Source organism: Symphalangus syndactylus, chromosome 4, assembly GCF_028878055.3.
Source record: "Symphalangus syndactylus isolate Jambi chromosome 4, NHGRI_mSymSyn1-v2.1_pri, whole genome shotgun sequence".
NCBI classification, from domain to species: Eukaryota; Metazoa; Chordata; class Mammalia; order Primates; family Hylobatidae; genus Symphalangus; species Symphalangus syndactylus.
Window position 1 is genome coordinate 145858527 of NC_072426.2, and position 13455 is coordinate 145871981.

The 13455-nt window shown below is 36.7% G+C and overlaps 1 protein-coding gene across 3 annotated transcripts in view; it reads left to right on the forward strand.

Annotated features, from left to right (window-relative positions):
* The window catches only part of GALNTL6 (polypeptide N-acetylgalactosaminyltransferase like 6), a 1246491-nt gene that overhangs the window by 749160 nt on the left and 483876 nt on the right, over positions 1–13455 (forward strand). The gene's annotated exons all lie outside the window — the stretch shown is intronic.

Consider the following 13455-nt stretch of genomic DNA (forward strand, 5'->3'; position numbering starts at 1 on the left):
CCCAAGTCTTCTAGCTAATTTGGGCCACCTCTCCAGACAGCCTGGCTGTGGCACTCAGTCAGAAAAAGTTTTCTGCGAAAGAAATGCTATACTGTTTCCTCCATCATTATGTTAATGTGCTGGTTCTCAAAAACGCTGCATTTTCAGGTCACCTGGGAAGCCTCTTAAAATCCCAGTGTTCAGGCTTCACAATACACCAATTAAACCACAGTCTCCTGAGGTGAGACCCAGGCATCACTATTTTTTTATAGCTCCTCGAGAGATTCATTGTACAGCAAACTTTGAGAACTAGTGTGTGAATATATTTTTTTTAATTAGCAAACTGTCTGAAATTGTCTGAAGTGCCCAATTAACAACATGAATAGTAATAATAAGTATAGGTGTTAAATCTCTAGCCTTGAGTTCAGGCAAACTGTGATTCATATCTGGATTTTGCTACTTTATCACTATGCAACTTTTGGAAAATCACCATTTATGAACCTAAATTTTTTTATCCATAGAGTGGGTATGATGATCACCTCTCTGAATCTTTGTAAGAATTAAAAAGAAGACAAATGTGAAGCCAAAATATTCTGCCTTTCCTATGCCTTTCACTATCGAATAAGCTCTTGTTACCATTAATTACTGTGCTCCAATGCCCATTCACTTGAGCCCCTGCCAAAATATCTCTTATCTCTCTCTGTCTCTTTCTCCGAGGTTTCAGGATGCCTTCTTATGCATATTCCATAAGAGTTCCTTTATGCATTTTCCTTCCTGCCTCTCCTCTGGTGTTCTAACAACAGCCTCTCCAGCCAGTTGGGAGTATCAACACTCATTAGAAAGTGGTTTGCTTCCACTGGCAATCTCTGCACTCACCCCCAATTTGGCCTCCAGCTCAAACGGAGGACAAGCTTTCCTTCTTAATTCACAATAGCATCACACAGAAGAAGCCATTACCATTCAGCAAGAATTTATTGAAGCTTACAAAATGACAGAGTGACTTACATCTGTTATTAGATGTTATTAGGTTCAGAGCTCACGGGCCCCATCCTGACCCTGGGCTTCCTCACCAGGCCACCTTTCCATATAACTCCCCATTAGTCTCCAGGCACAAGGGCCAGCTTAACTTGTACCACTAGAATGGATTGTTCAATGCGGAGATGTGGTGTTGTCCCTCAAAAAATCAGAACATATCTGTCAAGGTTGCTGAATGTCCTGTGAGAAGCTGTGCTAAATTCACTCAAACCTTATCCCGGCCTCTTCTCCAACGTAAGGTATCAATCTTGCCTACAAGTCATTCCTGCTGCTCCTGCAAACAATGCTCAGTGATGTGTAATCACGGATCATTCATTGCCTCTGTCTCAGTGTGATCTTCATTTCTCTTCAGCTACAAAAACATTTTGATATACTTCAAAATTTAGAGTAAATCACAGAGTTTGCTACCACCACCACTGTCTAGATAGAACAGAAATGGAAAGGAACAGGATAAAAATAGAGAACTGGGGAAAGTGTACACATGGTTGATCTTAGCCTTGTTTCTCTAACTGTTCATGAGGCTATAGTTAGTATTTATCTCTTCCTTCTTCCACTGTCCATTTTGTGCTCCCATTGCACACAGTGTGCCTACAGCTGACTGGGGTTAATATCCTTGTGGGTTGACCCATACCTTTATTTCTAAAGAATCTGAGCTTTCCATGATCCTACCTGAATTAGGTTGCTCAAGTGTTTTAATAAAAAGTGTAATTAGAGTATACATTCCACTCTGCTTTCTCTCTTCTTCCATTCAGTTTAATAGTTTAATTGCTAGACCTGTCAATAATAGGAGGCACCCCAAAGGACCTTCTGATTTCCACGCACACTCTTCTTTGTTCCTTTGTGTAGCAGAAACCTTCTCTCCCCCATGATAACCAGGATTAAACACCCTAGGAAACATAATAATCCCTTTTATTTCATACAGGAGCCACGACATGAGGAGCCCAAAATGACCAACTGTCAATCCCACCTTCACTTCAACGAAATCACTGTGGTATCCCTCGTGCGAGCATTAAGAGACTTGAATTTTCAAATCGAAATGAATTTATGCTTCTCACATTTTGAAAAATGTCATAGCTAAAATATCCCTCAGGATATTCTGGTTATCTATAAAATCTTTAAGATTTCCTTTTACTATAATTGTCTTAGTTACTATACTATTTGATACACCAGAAAGCTAGCACTGAGGTTTTGAAATACATACTTTAAATAGACAGTAGTTTTAATCTCAAGGCAGCTTTGTATAGTAAGTCAAGGATCACTGTAACAGTCAGACCTACATTCTTCATGCTTTCAAAGAAAATATAACTTATTCAACTTATGATTTAGAGTTCCATGTCTGTCCATTGACAGGTGAGGTTAATGGAATAATGTTGCAGATATTTTTGGAAGACCATTTCTCCACATTTTTTTTAAATTCACCTTATTTCTTAAACATTTAATGCTTTAACAATTGAGAGGAACTTATAATTTTCAAATGATAAGAGAGATGATAAAAAGCAGACACACTTGATTTCAGATTTCCTTAACATTTACAAATATGTTAGTCTTGTAATTACAATCTTGTTTTTAATATTATAGTCTCATGTTATTGTCTAATGATATTTAAATTCCCTTGTGCTTAACTCTGTCTCATTTAGTTTTATTTTCTATTATTAGACCACATTGTGCATTACCCTCTCATGTTTTAAAGAACTCATTACACTTTTATTCTTTAAGAAAATTCCATAGCTGTATTTCAATTATGTTGCATTCTACTGGTAATCTATACAAATAATTAATGCTAAAATAAATAATCTCATATTCATAAAAAAGTGTCACATTTCTGTGTAGTTGATTTTACCCTATACATAGTCCAATCATGTTGAGAAGAAAAAAGGTTCAGATATAAATAGCTTATAAAGCACATTTTCCCAGCTCATCTTTAAAGTGTTTCTGGTGGGAAAAAGATTCCTTACATGTGACTAGTTGAAAAGGAACAAATGTAAATGATTATACTCAAAATAAATGTATTTTCTACTGTTCTGTGCCTCCAATTTTTTCTGAAAAATATTAAGGCACATTATAAAGATATTTAAATTAAGCTTAAGTTAATAGAAATTAAAAGCTGAATGGAAGAAGAGAGAAAGCAGAGTGGAATGTATACTCTAATTATCATCTTTGCCCTTGCTGCAGGTAAATCCTAAGTTTGACAATGCTGTAACGGCAAACGTAAACAGAAACCAGCTCAATTATATAGTTCTTCGTTTAAAGGGGAAAGATAAAAACCAACTAATTGCATAAGAGAACAAGTATTCTTTGTACTAAATCAGGAAGGTGATCTCTAGTGGGTCCTCTTGAGGAGAATCCAGAGAGACAGAGTCAAGGAATTGAGAACGTCCTCAGCTTTCTCCAAGTAGATGAAACAACGAGTTTCGAGGCACTCTTTTATTCTCATCTTCATGTAGGCAGAGGAAAGTAAATCAAAGGCAATTGCATTAACTAATGTTAAATGGGTGTCTTAGTCCATTCAAACTGCTATAAAAATATACCTTAGATTGGTTAATTCATGAACAAAATTTATTTATCTTGGCTGGGAAGTTCAAGATCAAGGCCCCAGCAGATTCAGTGTCTGGAGAGGGCCCACTCTGCTCCACAGATGGTGCCTTGTTGCTGTGCTCTCACATGGCAGAAGGGGCAAGGCAATTCCTTTCAACCTCTTTTATAAGGCCACTAATCCCATTTATGAAGGCAAAGATCTCAGAACTTAATCACTTCCCAAAAGGCCCCACCTCTTAATACTGTCACATTGGGTATTAGGTTTTAACATACTAATTTTAAGGGGACACCAATATTCATTCTTTTGTCTTTTTTTGGATAGTTTGTTAAAAGTCTTTAGCATGAAAATGTTGTTGAAATTTGTCAAATGCTTTTTCTGTATTATTGATATGATTGTGTGATTTTTATCCTTCATTCTGTTAATGTGATGTATCACAATGCTCGATTTGTATATGTTGAAGCAACCTTATATCTCATTGATAAATCCCACTTGGTCGTGGTCTATGATCCTCTTCATGTGCAGTAGAATTTGGTTTGATTTGCTAGTATTTTGTTGAGGATATTTGCATCTATGTTCATCAGAAATATTGGCATTTAGGTTTCTTTTCTTGTATTGTTTTTGTTTGGCTTCAGTATCATAGTAATGCTGGTTTCATAATTGAGTTTAGAAATGCTTCCTCTTCTTCAGTTTTTTTAGGAGAGTATGAGAAAGATTGACATTAATTCTTCTTTTAATGTTTGGTAGAATTCACCAGTGAGCCATCTGATCCTGAGCTTTTCTTTCTTGAGAGGTTTATGGTTATTGATGCAATGTCCTTCTTCATTATCGACTTGCTTATACTTTTCTATTTCTTCATGATTCAGTGTTGGTAGATTGTATGGTTCTAGGAATTTATCCATTTCATCTAGAGAGCAAGAGTGATGATACTTATATAAGACAAAATAGTCTTTAAGTCCAAAACTGCCACAAGAGACAAAGAAGGACATTATATATTAATAATGATATAAGGTTTCATTTCATCAGTAAGATATAAAAATTATAAATATATAGTCACTCACCATCAGAACACTTAACTATATAAAATAAATATTGATAAAACTGAATGGAAAAATCAACAGCAATAAACTGATGGTAGGAGACTTAATTCTCTACTTACAATAATGAATGGAACATTCTGACAGAAAATCAATAAAGAGAGAGCAGCCTTAAACAACACTGTAGATTTAGTACACCTAACATACATATACAAAATATACCACCAACAGTATCAGAATACACATTCTTCTCAAAGGCACACAGAACATTATCCAAGATAGATATACTCTTAATTCACAAAATAAGTCTTAAGACATTTAAGATTGAAATTATACCAATCATCTTTTCAGATCACATTGGAATGAAACTAGAAACTCACAATAGATGAAACTCCGGAAAATTGACAAATAAGTGGAAATTAAACAACACACTTATAACAACCAATGGATCAAAAAAGAAATGAAAATGGAAATTTTAAAAATACCTTGATATAAATAAAAATGAAAACAATATACCAAAACTTACAGAATACAGCAAAAGCAATACTGAGGGAAGTTTATAGCAATAAATGCCTGCATTTAAAAAAATCTCAAATAAACAACATAACTTTAAATATCAAGGACCAAGAAAAAGAAAAAAACTACATCCAAAGTTAATAGGTAGCTGGGAAGAAAAAATATTAAAGCAGGAATAAATAAAATAGAGAATAGAAAAACAACAGAAAAAATAAATGGAACTAAAAATATTTTTTAAGATAACAAAATCAGCAAACCTTTAGCTAGACTAGAAAAAAAAAGATTCAAATAAAATCGTAAATGACATTGGAGGTACTGCAACTGATGCCACAGAAACAAAAGGAATCATAAGAGACTATTATACACAATTACACACCAATTTCTTATTAAATATCTACTTTTGGTGATCTTTCTTTGCTTCTGACCAACGAGAAAAAGATTCATTTTTAATAACTAGTTTTTTGAAAAAGGCTTCAACAGTACAACTTTTGACACTGTGAAGCTCCTTTTTTAAAAAAAAAAATTCTGTTGTAATACAGAACTTTTTCATACACCTTCCATTCACTTGGGGGTGAGGAGAGTTGAGGACATACCTGTATTCAAAGATGTCAGATGCAGCCCCCCAGATAAGCCTGGAGAGTTCATCTTCACTCATTAGTATTTTTTTTTTTTTCTCAGAAGCTCAAATATCTTTCTATATAGCCTGGCTTTCTTTGGAGAGCTCATTTTCACTGTGAGAAGCCTGCAAATATCTGAATTCCAACTGTGGACTGGATTCAAGTCCCTCATAGAGTTGACGGGCCCCATGAAATAATATCACCAGACCTATGTCCTGCTTGTGCCCTGATAGGTAAGCCCTGAGATAGTCTATGATGGAATACTGGTTGATCCGGAATATGTAAAATCCTCTAAGGAAGAAAAAAAAGTCATATATAATTTCACAAAACAGCTTGCTTATCTCAGACGAGAACCAGCAAACATATCTTTTTCTAATATGTATCAAAAACAACTTTTCTGGTCATAAATACTTCTTGTTGGCGGGATGTGGTAGCTCACGCCTGTAATCCCAGCACTTTGAAAGTCCAAGGCAGGAGGATCACTTGAGGCCAGGAGTTGGAGACCAGCCTGGCTAACATGGTGAAACCCTGTCTTTACTAAAAATACAAAAATTAACTGGGCATGGTAGCAGGTGCCTGTAATCCCAGCTACTTGAGAAGCTGAGGCACAAGAATTGCTTGAAGCTGGGAGGTAGAGGTTGCAGTAAGCCAAGATCATGCCACTTCACTCTAACCTGGGTGAGATAGATGGAGACTGTGTCTCAAAAAAAAAAAAAAAATTGTCAAGGCATCCTATTTTCTATGGGTTGCTTATTGGTCTCTCCACTATGAGTGCCAGAACCTGAATTGAAATTGTTAGTTGGGAGTCATATGGACTAGATATCTTATTACAAAATTATTTAAATATTTCCTTAGTTGGTATAGATAACTAAAAATACGAACTCAGAAATTCTTAATTCACACCCAGAAGACTCATATTCAAGTCCTTGATGGTTAATTAAAGAATAATTAATATATTGTATAAAAATCCTATTTTCTGTGCATTTTTTTGCTCAAAAATGAATATATCTTTTCTTGTTTATTCTGTACAAACCAAAAATTTTGAAATGAGTCTCCTCAGTGGCAATTTGAAGAGGGAGGCAGGGATGCTAATGTTTATTCTCTAGTGATTTATCTAAATCATGGACAAATAAACTCACATGGAATGCTTTCTGGAATAGAACTTGGCAGATGATTTGTCTGTACCAAGCCCAGGTTTTCTCCTCTTCTCTCTCAGGCTGTTATCCTAGCAGCACAAAGGCCTGACCTTGGAGGGCAAGTCAGCCTAATTCCTGGAGTCAGTGAACAAAGCCATTATCTCTCACTCTAAGCTCTCTTTCAAACTAGTTTTTAAAAGTAACAAAGATGAACATCTACGTCAAGCTTGTCCAGCCCGTGACCTGTGGGCCACATGCAGTCCAGAACGGCTTTGAATGCAGCCTAACACAACTTCGTAAACTTTCTTAAAACATTATGAGATCTTCTTGTGATTTTTTTAACTCATTATCTACTGTTAGTGTTAGTGTATTTTATGTGTGGCCCAAGACAATTCTTCTTCCAGTGTGGCCCAGGGAAGCCAAAAAATTGGACACTCCTGATCTACATCATCCTACTTTTCAGTTGGCACAGAACTCAGCAGAAGAAAGAGATGCTATTCATTGGGCCCTGGCATAGTCCTCTGGGACCACTATAACTGAAAACCCTAGACTGGATGGCTTATAAATAACAGAAATTTGTTTCTCATAGTTCTGGAGCTTGGGAAATCTAAGATCAAGGTGCCAGCAGATTTGGTTACTGGTGAGGGCCCACCTCCTGGTTCATAGACAGCTGTCTTCTTGCAGTGTCTTCACATGATGGAAAGGGCAAGGGAGCTCTCTCAGGTCTCTTTAATCTGGTCACTAAGCCCATTCATGAGATTTCCACCCTCATGACCTAATCACCACTGAAAGGCCCCATCTCCAAATACTGTCATATTATGTTATTTTGGGGGGACACAAACATTTGTCTATAGCAGGCCTCCTCAAAGCCCAAGTTTAAGAATGTATTAATTGCAATGCATGAAAATGATGAGGAAAAAGATTGGACAAGCAGCGATGCTTCATCAAACCTGCGGCATTTACCGTTCTGTCTTCCTCTCCTACTCCAAAGAGTTTACTCCTTGGCATCAACAGCAGCCTTACCTAGGTCTCAATTACTTTTTATCCTTATCCCAACCCCAACCTCTGAAATAAGGTAACATCAAAGGAAAAGCTAGAAATCATAAAGGGAAAAAAAAGATGCAGCTCAGTGTGACCATGTTAGATATGGGGTGCTTTTGAGACATCCAAGAGTGTAGATTCAGCAGCAAAGCTATCAGGGAAAGATTAGGATTGGAGACCTACACATGAAGAATGTGATGACCCTCAGCACACTGGGAGCCGAGGATATGTGAGGGATTATAAGCTAGGTTGAGGAAGAATCCATCCACAGATATAAAGAGAAAGGGGCAGCAGAAGGAGGACGTAGTATGACAGATGCCAAGATGTGAATAATATAGTACCAGGAGGAAGGAGGGGCTAGTGGTATTTTATTTCTCTAATAAGTCCAGTCTTCATTAGATGTGATAATTTGGATTTCATTGATGATCTTTGTCAGATGTATTTTAGCTAAGTGTTTGGGAAGGATGCCCTTTTGCAGAAGGTGGAGGAATACATGGGAGCTGAGGAAGTTAAATCTTGGACAAGCTCCATGTTCAAGGAATGGGATGAGAAAGTACGGAGAGAGAAGACATCAGCCAGACGAGCTTGGGCAGCCCAGTGTGGAGGGGTTTTTGAGAGTCCTGAGTATGTGCATCTGCTGAAGGTAGGGAAATAGAGAGGTGGAGGATGGGAGAAGGCTGGTGGTTTGCAGGAAAAGGATAACCAATGGGGCTAGTTCCAGAGAAAATTAAAAGTGATTTGATTCCCTAATACAAGTGGATGCTGTTACAGGTTGGATTGTGTTCCTCAAAATGCATATGTTGAAGTCCTAGCCCCTCTACTTCAGACTGGTGCTGTGTTTGGAGGTAGGGTCTTTAATGAGAACACATTCATCTGTAAGCTAAGGAGAGAGTTCTTCAGAAGAAACCAGACATCCCAACACTTTGATCTCAGAATTCTAGCTTCCAGAATTGTGAGAAAATAAGTTTTCATTGTTTAAGCCAGTGGACCCCAACCTTTTTGTCACCAGGGAGGGGCCAGTTTTGTGGAAGAAAATTTTTTCGCAGACCAGTGGTGGGGGTGGTGCAGGGATGGTTTCAGGATAATTCAAATGCATTACATTTATTGTGCACTTTATTTCTATTATTATTACATTGTAATATATAACGAAATAATTATACAACTCACCCTAATGCAGAATCAGTGGGAGCCCTGAGGTTGTTTTCCTTCAACTAGATGGTCCCATCTGGGGGTGATGGGAGACAGTGACAGATGATCAAGCATTAGATTCTCATAAGGAGAGCACAATCTAGATCCCTCTCATGAGCAGTTCACAATAGGGTTTGTGCTCCTATGAGCATCTAATGCCCCACTGATTTGACAGGAGGCAGAGCTCAGAAAGGTAATGCAAGCGATGGGAAGCAGCTGTAAATACAGAGAAAGCTTCACTCATTTGCCAACTGCTTACCCCCCAATGCATGGCCTGGTTCCTGAAAGGCCACAGACTGGTATAGGGGTTGGGGACCCTAGTTTTAGCCACCCAGTCTATGGTACTTTGTTATGGCAGCCCTGGCAAACTAACACAGATCAATAATAGAACAAGAATAGGAAAACCTTATTGTTTGGAAGCAGGAGAAAAAGAAGCAAGCCAGGCTATTTTATTAGAACATTATTCGCGTATTAATGTTTTTATCTTTTTGTGTGACCAGACATGCTAGGTGAAGTGACAAATGAACCCTGCACAGATCTGTGAATAGAAAAGTCTCATAGGAAGACAGCAATATATACCCAAGCCTACAAAATATAGAAGAGCTATCTCTTTGAATAATCCAGGAGTCCAACTCAAAAGTTTTCAAAGGGAAATATGTTGTGACTTAAGACTGTCTGGATTTTCTGAAGCCAAGTTTTTAAAAAAATACCCCTTAATTGAAGGCAGGGACACTATCGAACATATCAGAGGAGTAAGCCAGAATGAGCAGTATCTTGTTAGTATTTAAATCCCTTGGCCTTGAAAGGCTTCCACTGAGTGCAAGAAATTCAACATAATTGGGGAGAAAGGTGAAACCATCATTATTGTTGAATTGAAGACAAAAAAGCACATCCCTTCTTTATCCTTGACAAATTATGAAGCCCTACTTTAAGCAATTTAGGATAATATTGCAAAATTATGTGGCAGTTCTCTATGGTTTCATGGCCTGTTTCTCTGAAGCCATGCCCCAGGCATTGTAGTCAGCCTCAGACACTGTTTTCTCACTCAAATGTTTGCAACTCCTGGTTTTCTCATTGTGTCTCGGTCTGACATAAGTCGCCCTGCAGGCAACCTTCCTGATCCTCCTTGAATGTGCTTTTCCCCCATATTGTCAAATTTTCTAGTATAGTAATCCTGTTCTACAAAATATTGGCCATATCTTTCAATTGGCAGGCACCCATATCTCCCCAGACTGAAATGATGATTATGACTATTCATAATCATCATATTCAATTGAAATGACAATTATTGACTGTCGCCTCCCAGCAAGTCATCAGATCACCTAACGCTGTTCTCTGCACACTCATCTCACTGCTACAGTCTGTGCTGTCTGTACAATCTATGATGTGGACTCTGCAGTCACAGTTCTGTCCACAGCATAGCCTCCCTGAAATCTATTCCCCATACTCCCTTCCAAGTGACATTTCTGGAAGATAATGATGATAATAACTAGCATACTACACAGCAGAATCTGAGCTGAGAACCTCACATGGATTATTATGTTTAATCAACTCTGAAACGTAATGAGAAAAGAGCTATTACTAATCCTATTTTTACAAATAAGGAATTAGGATTCAGAGTCATTACATAACTTACTTAGAGACACACAGCAAGTAGGTTAATATATCAGACACTCAAGTCTGACCTCACACCTGCAGGCTGAACCTCTGCTATACACTCTCCCACTTACCCCTGAAAATTGTCATCAGTTTTTTACATAAATAATTCTGATAAAACCTTTCACATGTGACTCCAAAAGCCTTCTCAGTCTCTTGGTTTATGTTGCCTCTGTGTAATCTAAGTTCCAACCATCTCAAACCAATTTCTGTGTTCCAAATGACCTATTACTTTCTGTGCCTCTGTTTACTTGTACATGTTGTTATTTCATTTTTCCCAATGTTCCATCTGAAAAACGTATATGTGTTATTTTAGATGCTACCATACTTTACTAATAGGAATGATTTAATTATATTATCAACAACCTTGATAAAGTCAAGGTTATGTTGTACCTGTTGCTTTTTCCCTGATTATTAAGTCCTGGATTTCTGAAATTTAATCTTATTTAAATGGATTTCATGCTAACTCTGGTTAAAAAGCATGAAAACATGCTCCAAAACATAAGTCCTTTTGACCTTAGTAAATATCTAGAATTATTGAAGTGGGTACATGTTTTCTTCTTACCCCATAATATCACTAAATAGAACAGTGCAGTTACTATTATAATTACTGTTAGTGTTTACCCGGCTACATGATTTGTCAAATTTGATTCCCCTTTAAAAATGGCATCTTTTACATCCAATTCACCAAGCATCAATAAAATATAAAAACAATTATAAATTGAATTTCCATGCAAATGTGGCCTTTTCCCTACTCTGCATGAATGCACACCATCAAACTATTATGCTTCATTTTTGACAATGTACTAGTGAAATAACCATGAAATAGCCATGTTCTGATTGTTTTGCTAGTTGCCAAGGTCGAGATTCATTTTTCCCCAAGACATTTTATAAAGGTCTTTAGAGCTTAATGAAAGTTTGCATTCCCTATTCATCAAAAAACTGTGGACTAATTCTCATAAACATTCAATTAGGCGTTTAAAAAATAGAATCATATTTCTATCAACTACAGACAGAAATTTCTCTGAATTTCTCACTCCCAAGGATTTGAAGCAATGGTGGCTTTTAAGAGAATTATTCCAGTAATCTATTATAATAAAAAAAGTGGTATGGAAATGTAAAAGAAACATTAGCTAATCTTCCTATTATACTTAGTCTTGATCTGTTCTTCTCCGGGGTATTGGCCTGATCAGGTTTGTCAGATAAAGAGGTGCACGAAGCCCTTACAGAGAGTTCAGGGCAGACACTCTAAAGTGGCTAACCCACAGCTCTCAAGCATGACCAGGGCTATGTCTATATACATAGTATGTTTAAGAATGTAAAATCTTTTATTCAGATGTTTTACTATGATTCAGCACTGTCAAGCAAACTCAATTTCAGGACTTTTGCCAGTAACACGTTTTGAGGGTAAACAAATATGATTGGTTTATATGCTATTAACATTCCAATTAACATTTCTCAACTTGTTTAAGTGACGAGAGTAATACATTGCCCCTTGTTCACTGAAATGTAGGTTTCTCATACTTCTGCACTATTAACACCACTTCTCATAGTCATTGTGCAGAATTTTACAACCCTAGCCACAACTGGCTCTTGGGAAAAAAAAAAAAAAAGAAACTTTCCTTCTTCAGGTGTTGTAATTGTTTCCTGTTTTGATTTGACTTAGATTTCCTGTTCTGGTGATCTCAGATTGTAACTGTTGCTTAAGAATAGGTTTGTAAGCATCTGATAACCTGTGAAGTGATTGCAAAAGAAAAATACAAAAGCAACTAATGCATCAGTCTTGTAGTGTTTAAATTAATTTTAAATATATTTTGTAAATGTAGTCCTAGCTTCAAAGTCTGAAAAATTGGTTAGTAGGGAATCTGTGATTGGAAAGTGTCACAGGAGAGGTTTTGCTGTAGTATGATTATTTGACTGTAAATCTGTCTCCCTTACCCCACATAAATAAATTGTTTATTATTAAATATTTAAAATAATTATTTTATTTATAAAATAAAAATTTTATTTTTAAAACCAAAGCCAGAGTCAGAGATTAGATAACCAGCGCTTTCTATTTATTAGAAAATTTACCACAGACAAAAAAAAGATTCTGTAATAAGCAAACAGAATATATGAAAATAAGATTGGGGAGAATTATGAGTATAAAGGAGAAAACAGCTAACAAACAACCAGCAACAACTAATGACAACAAATCTTAAAGGACTTTTAACACAAGCAAAAAATTGCTTCACGTACATAATTTAGATATAAATTATCTAACCACAAGAATGAAACACAGATATAAATTATAGCTGAATACCAGGTATAATAGGGTCTAAATATATATAATTCCTTTGAATTTTATCTAAAATATATAAACTATGATATTTCTGGTTCTACTACTTTGCATTTACATTTTCCAACAAATAAGATATATTTTTAGAGAGGTGCTCACACATGCAAGCGTGTGTGCATGCGTGTGTATACACACACACACACACACAATTAGAAAGTCTCCTGTGCTCTCCAATTAGTGGTACCCATAGGAGGACAGGATATTTGGAAAAAGGCTCCATCACGACTGTGTGTACCCAAAGGTCACTTATAGCAAATGCAGACTCAAATGCAGGGAGGATAAAGTTATCAGGGGATTCCTAGCCTTGCCTATACAACTCATCCTTCATGACATGCCTATTACATGCATTGTGTATACAATTCTTAACTCCAGAAACAGC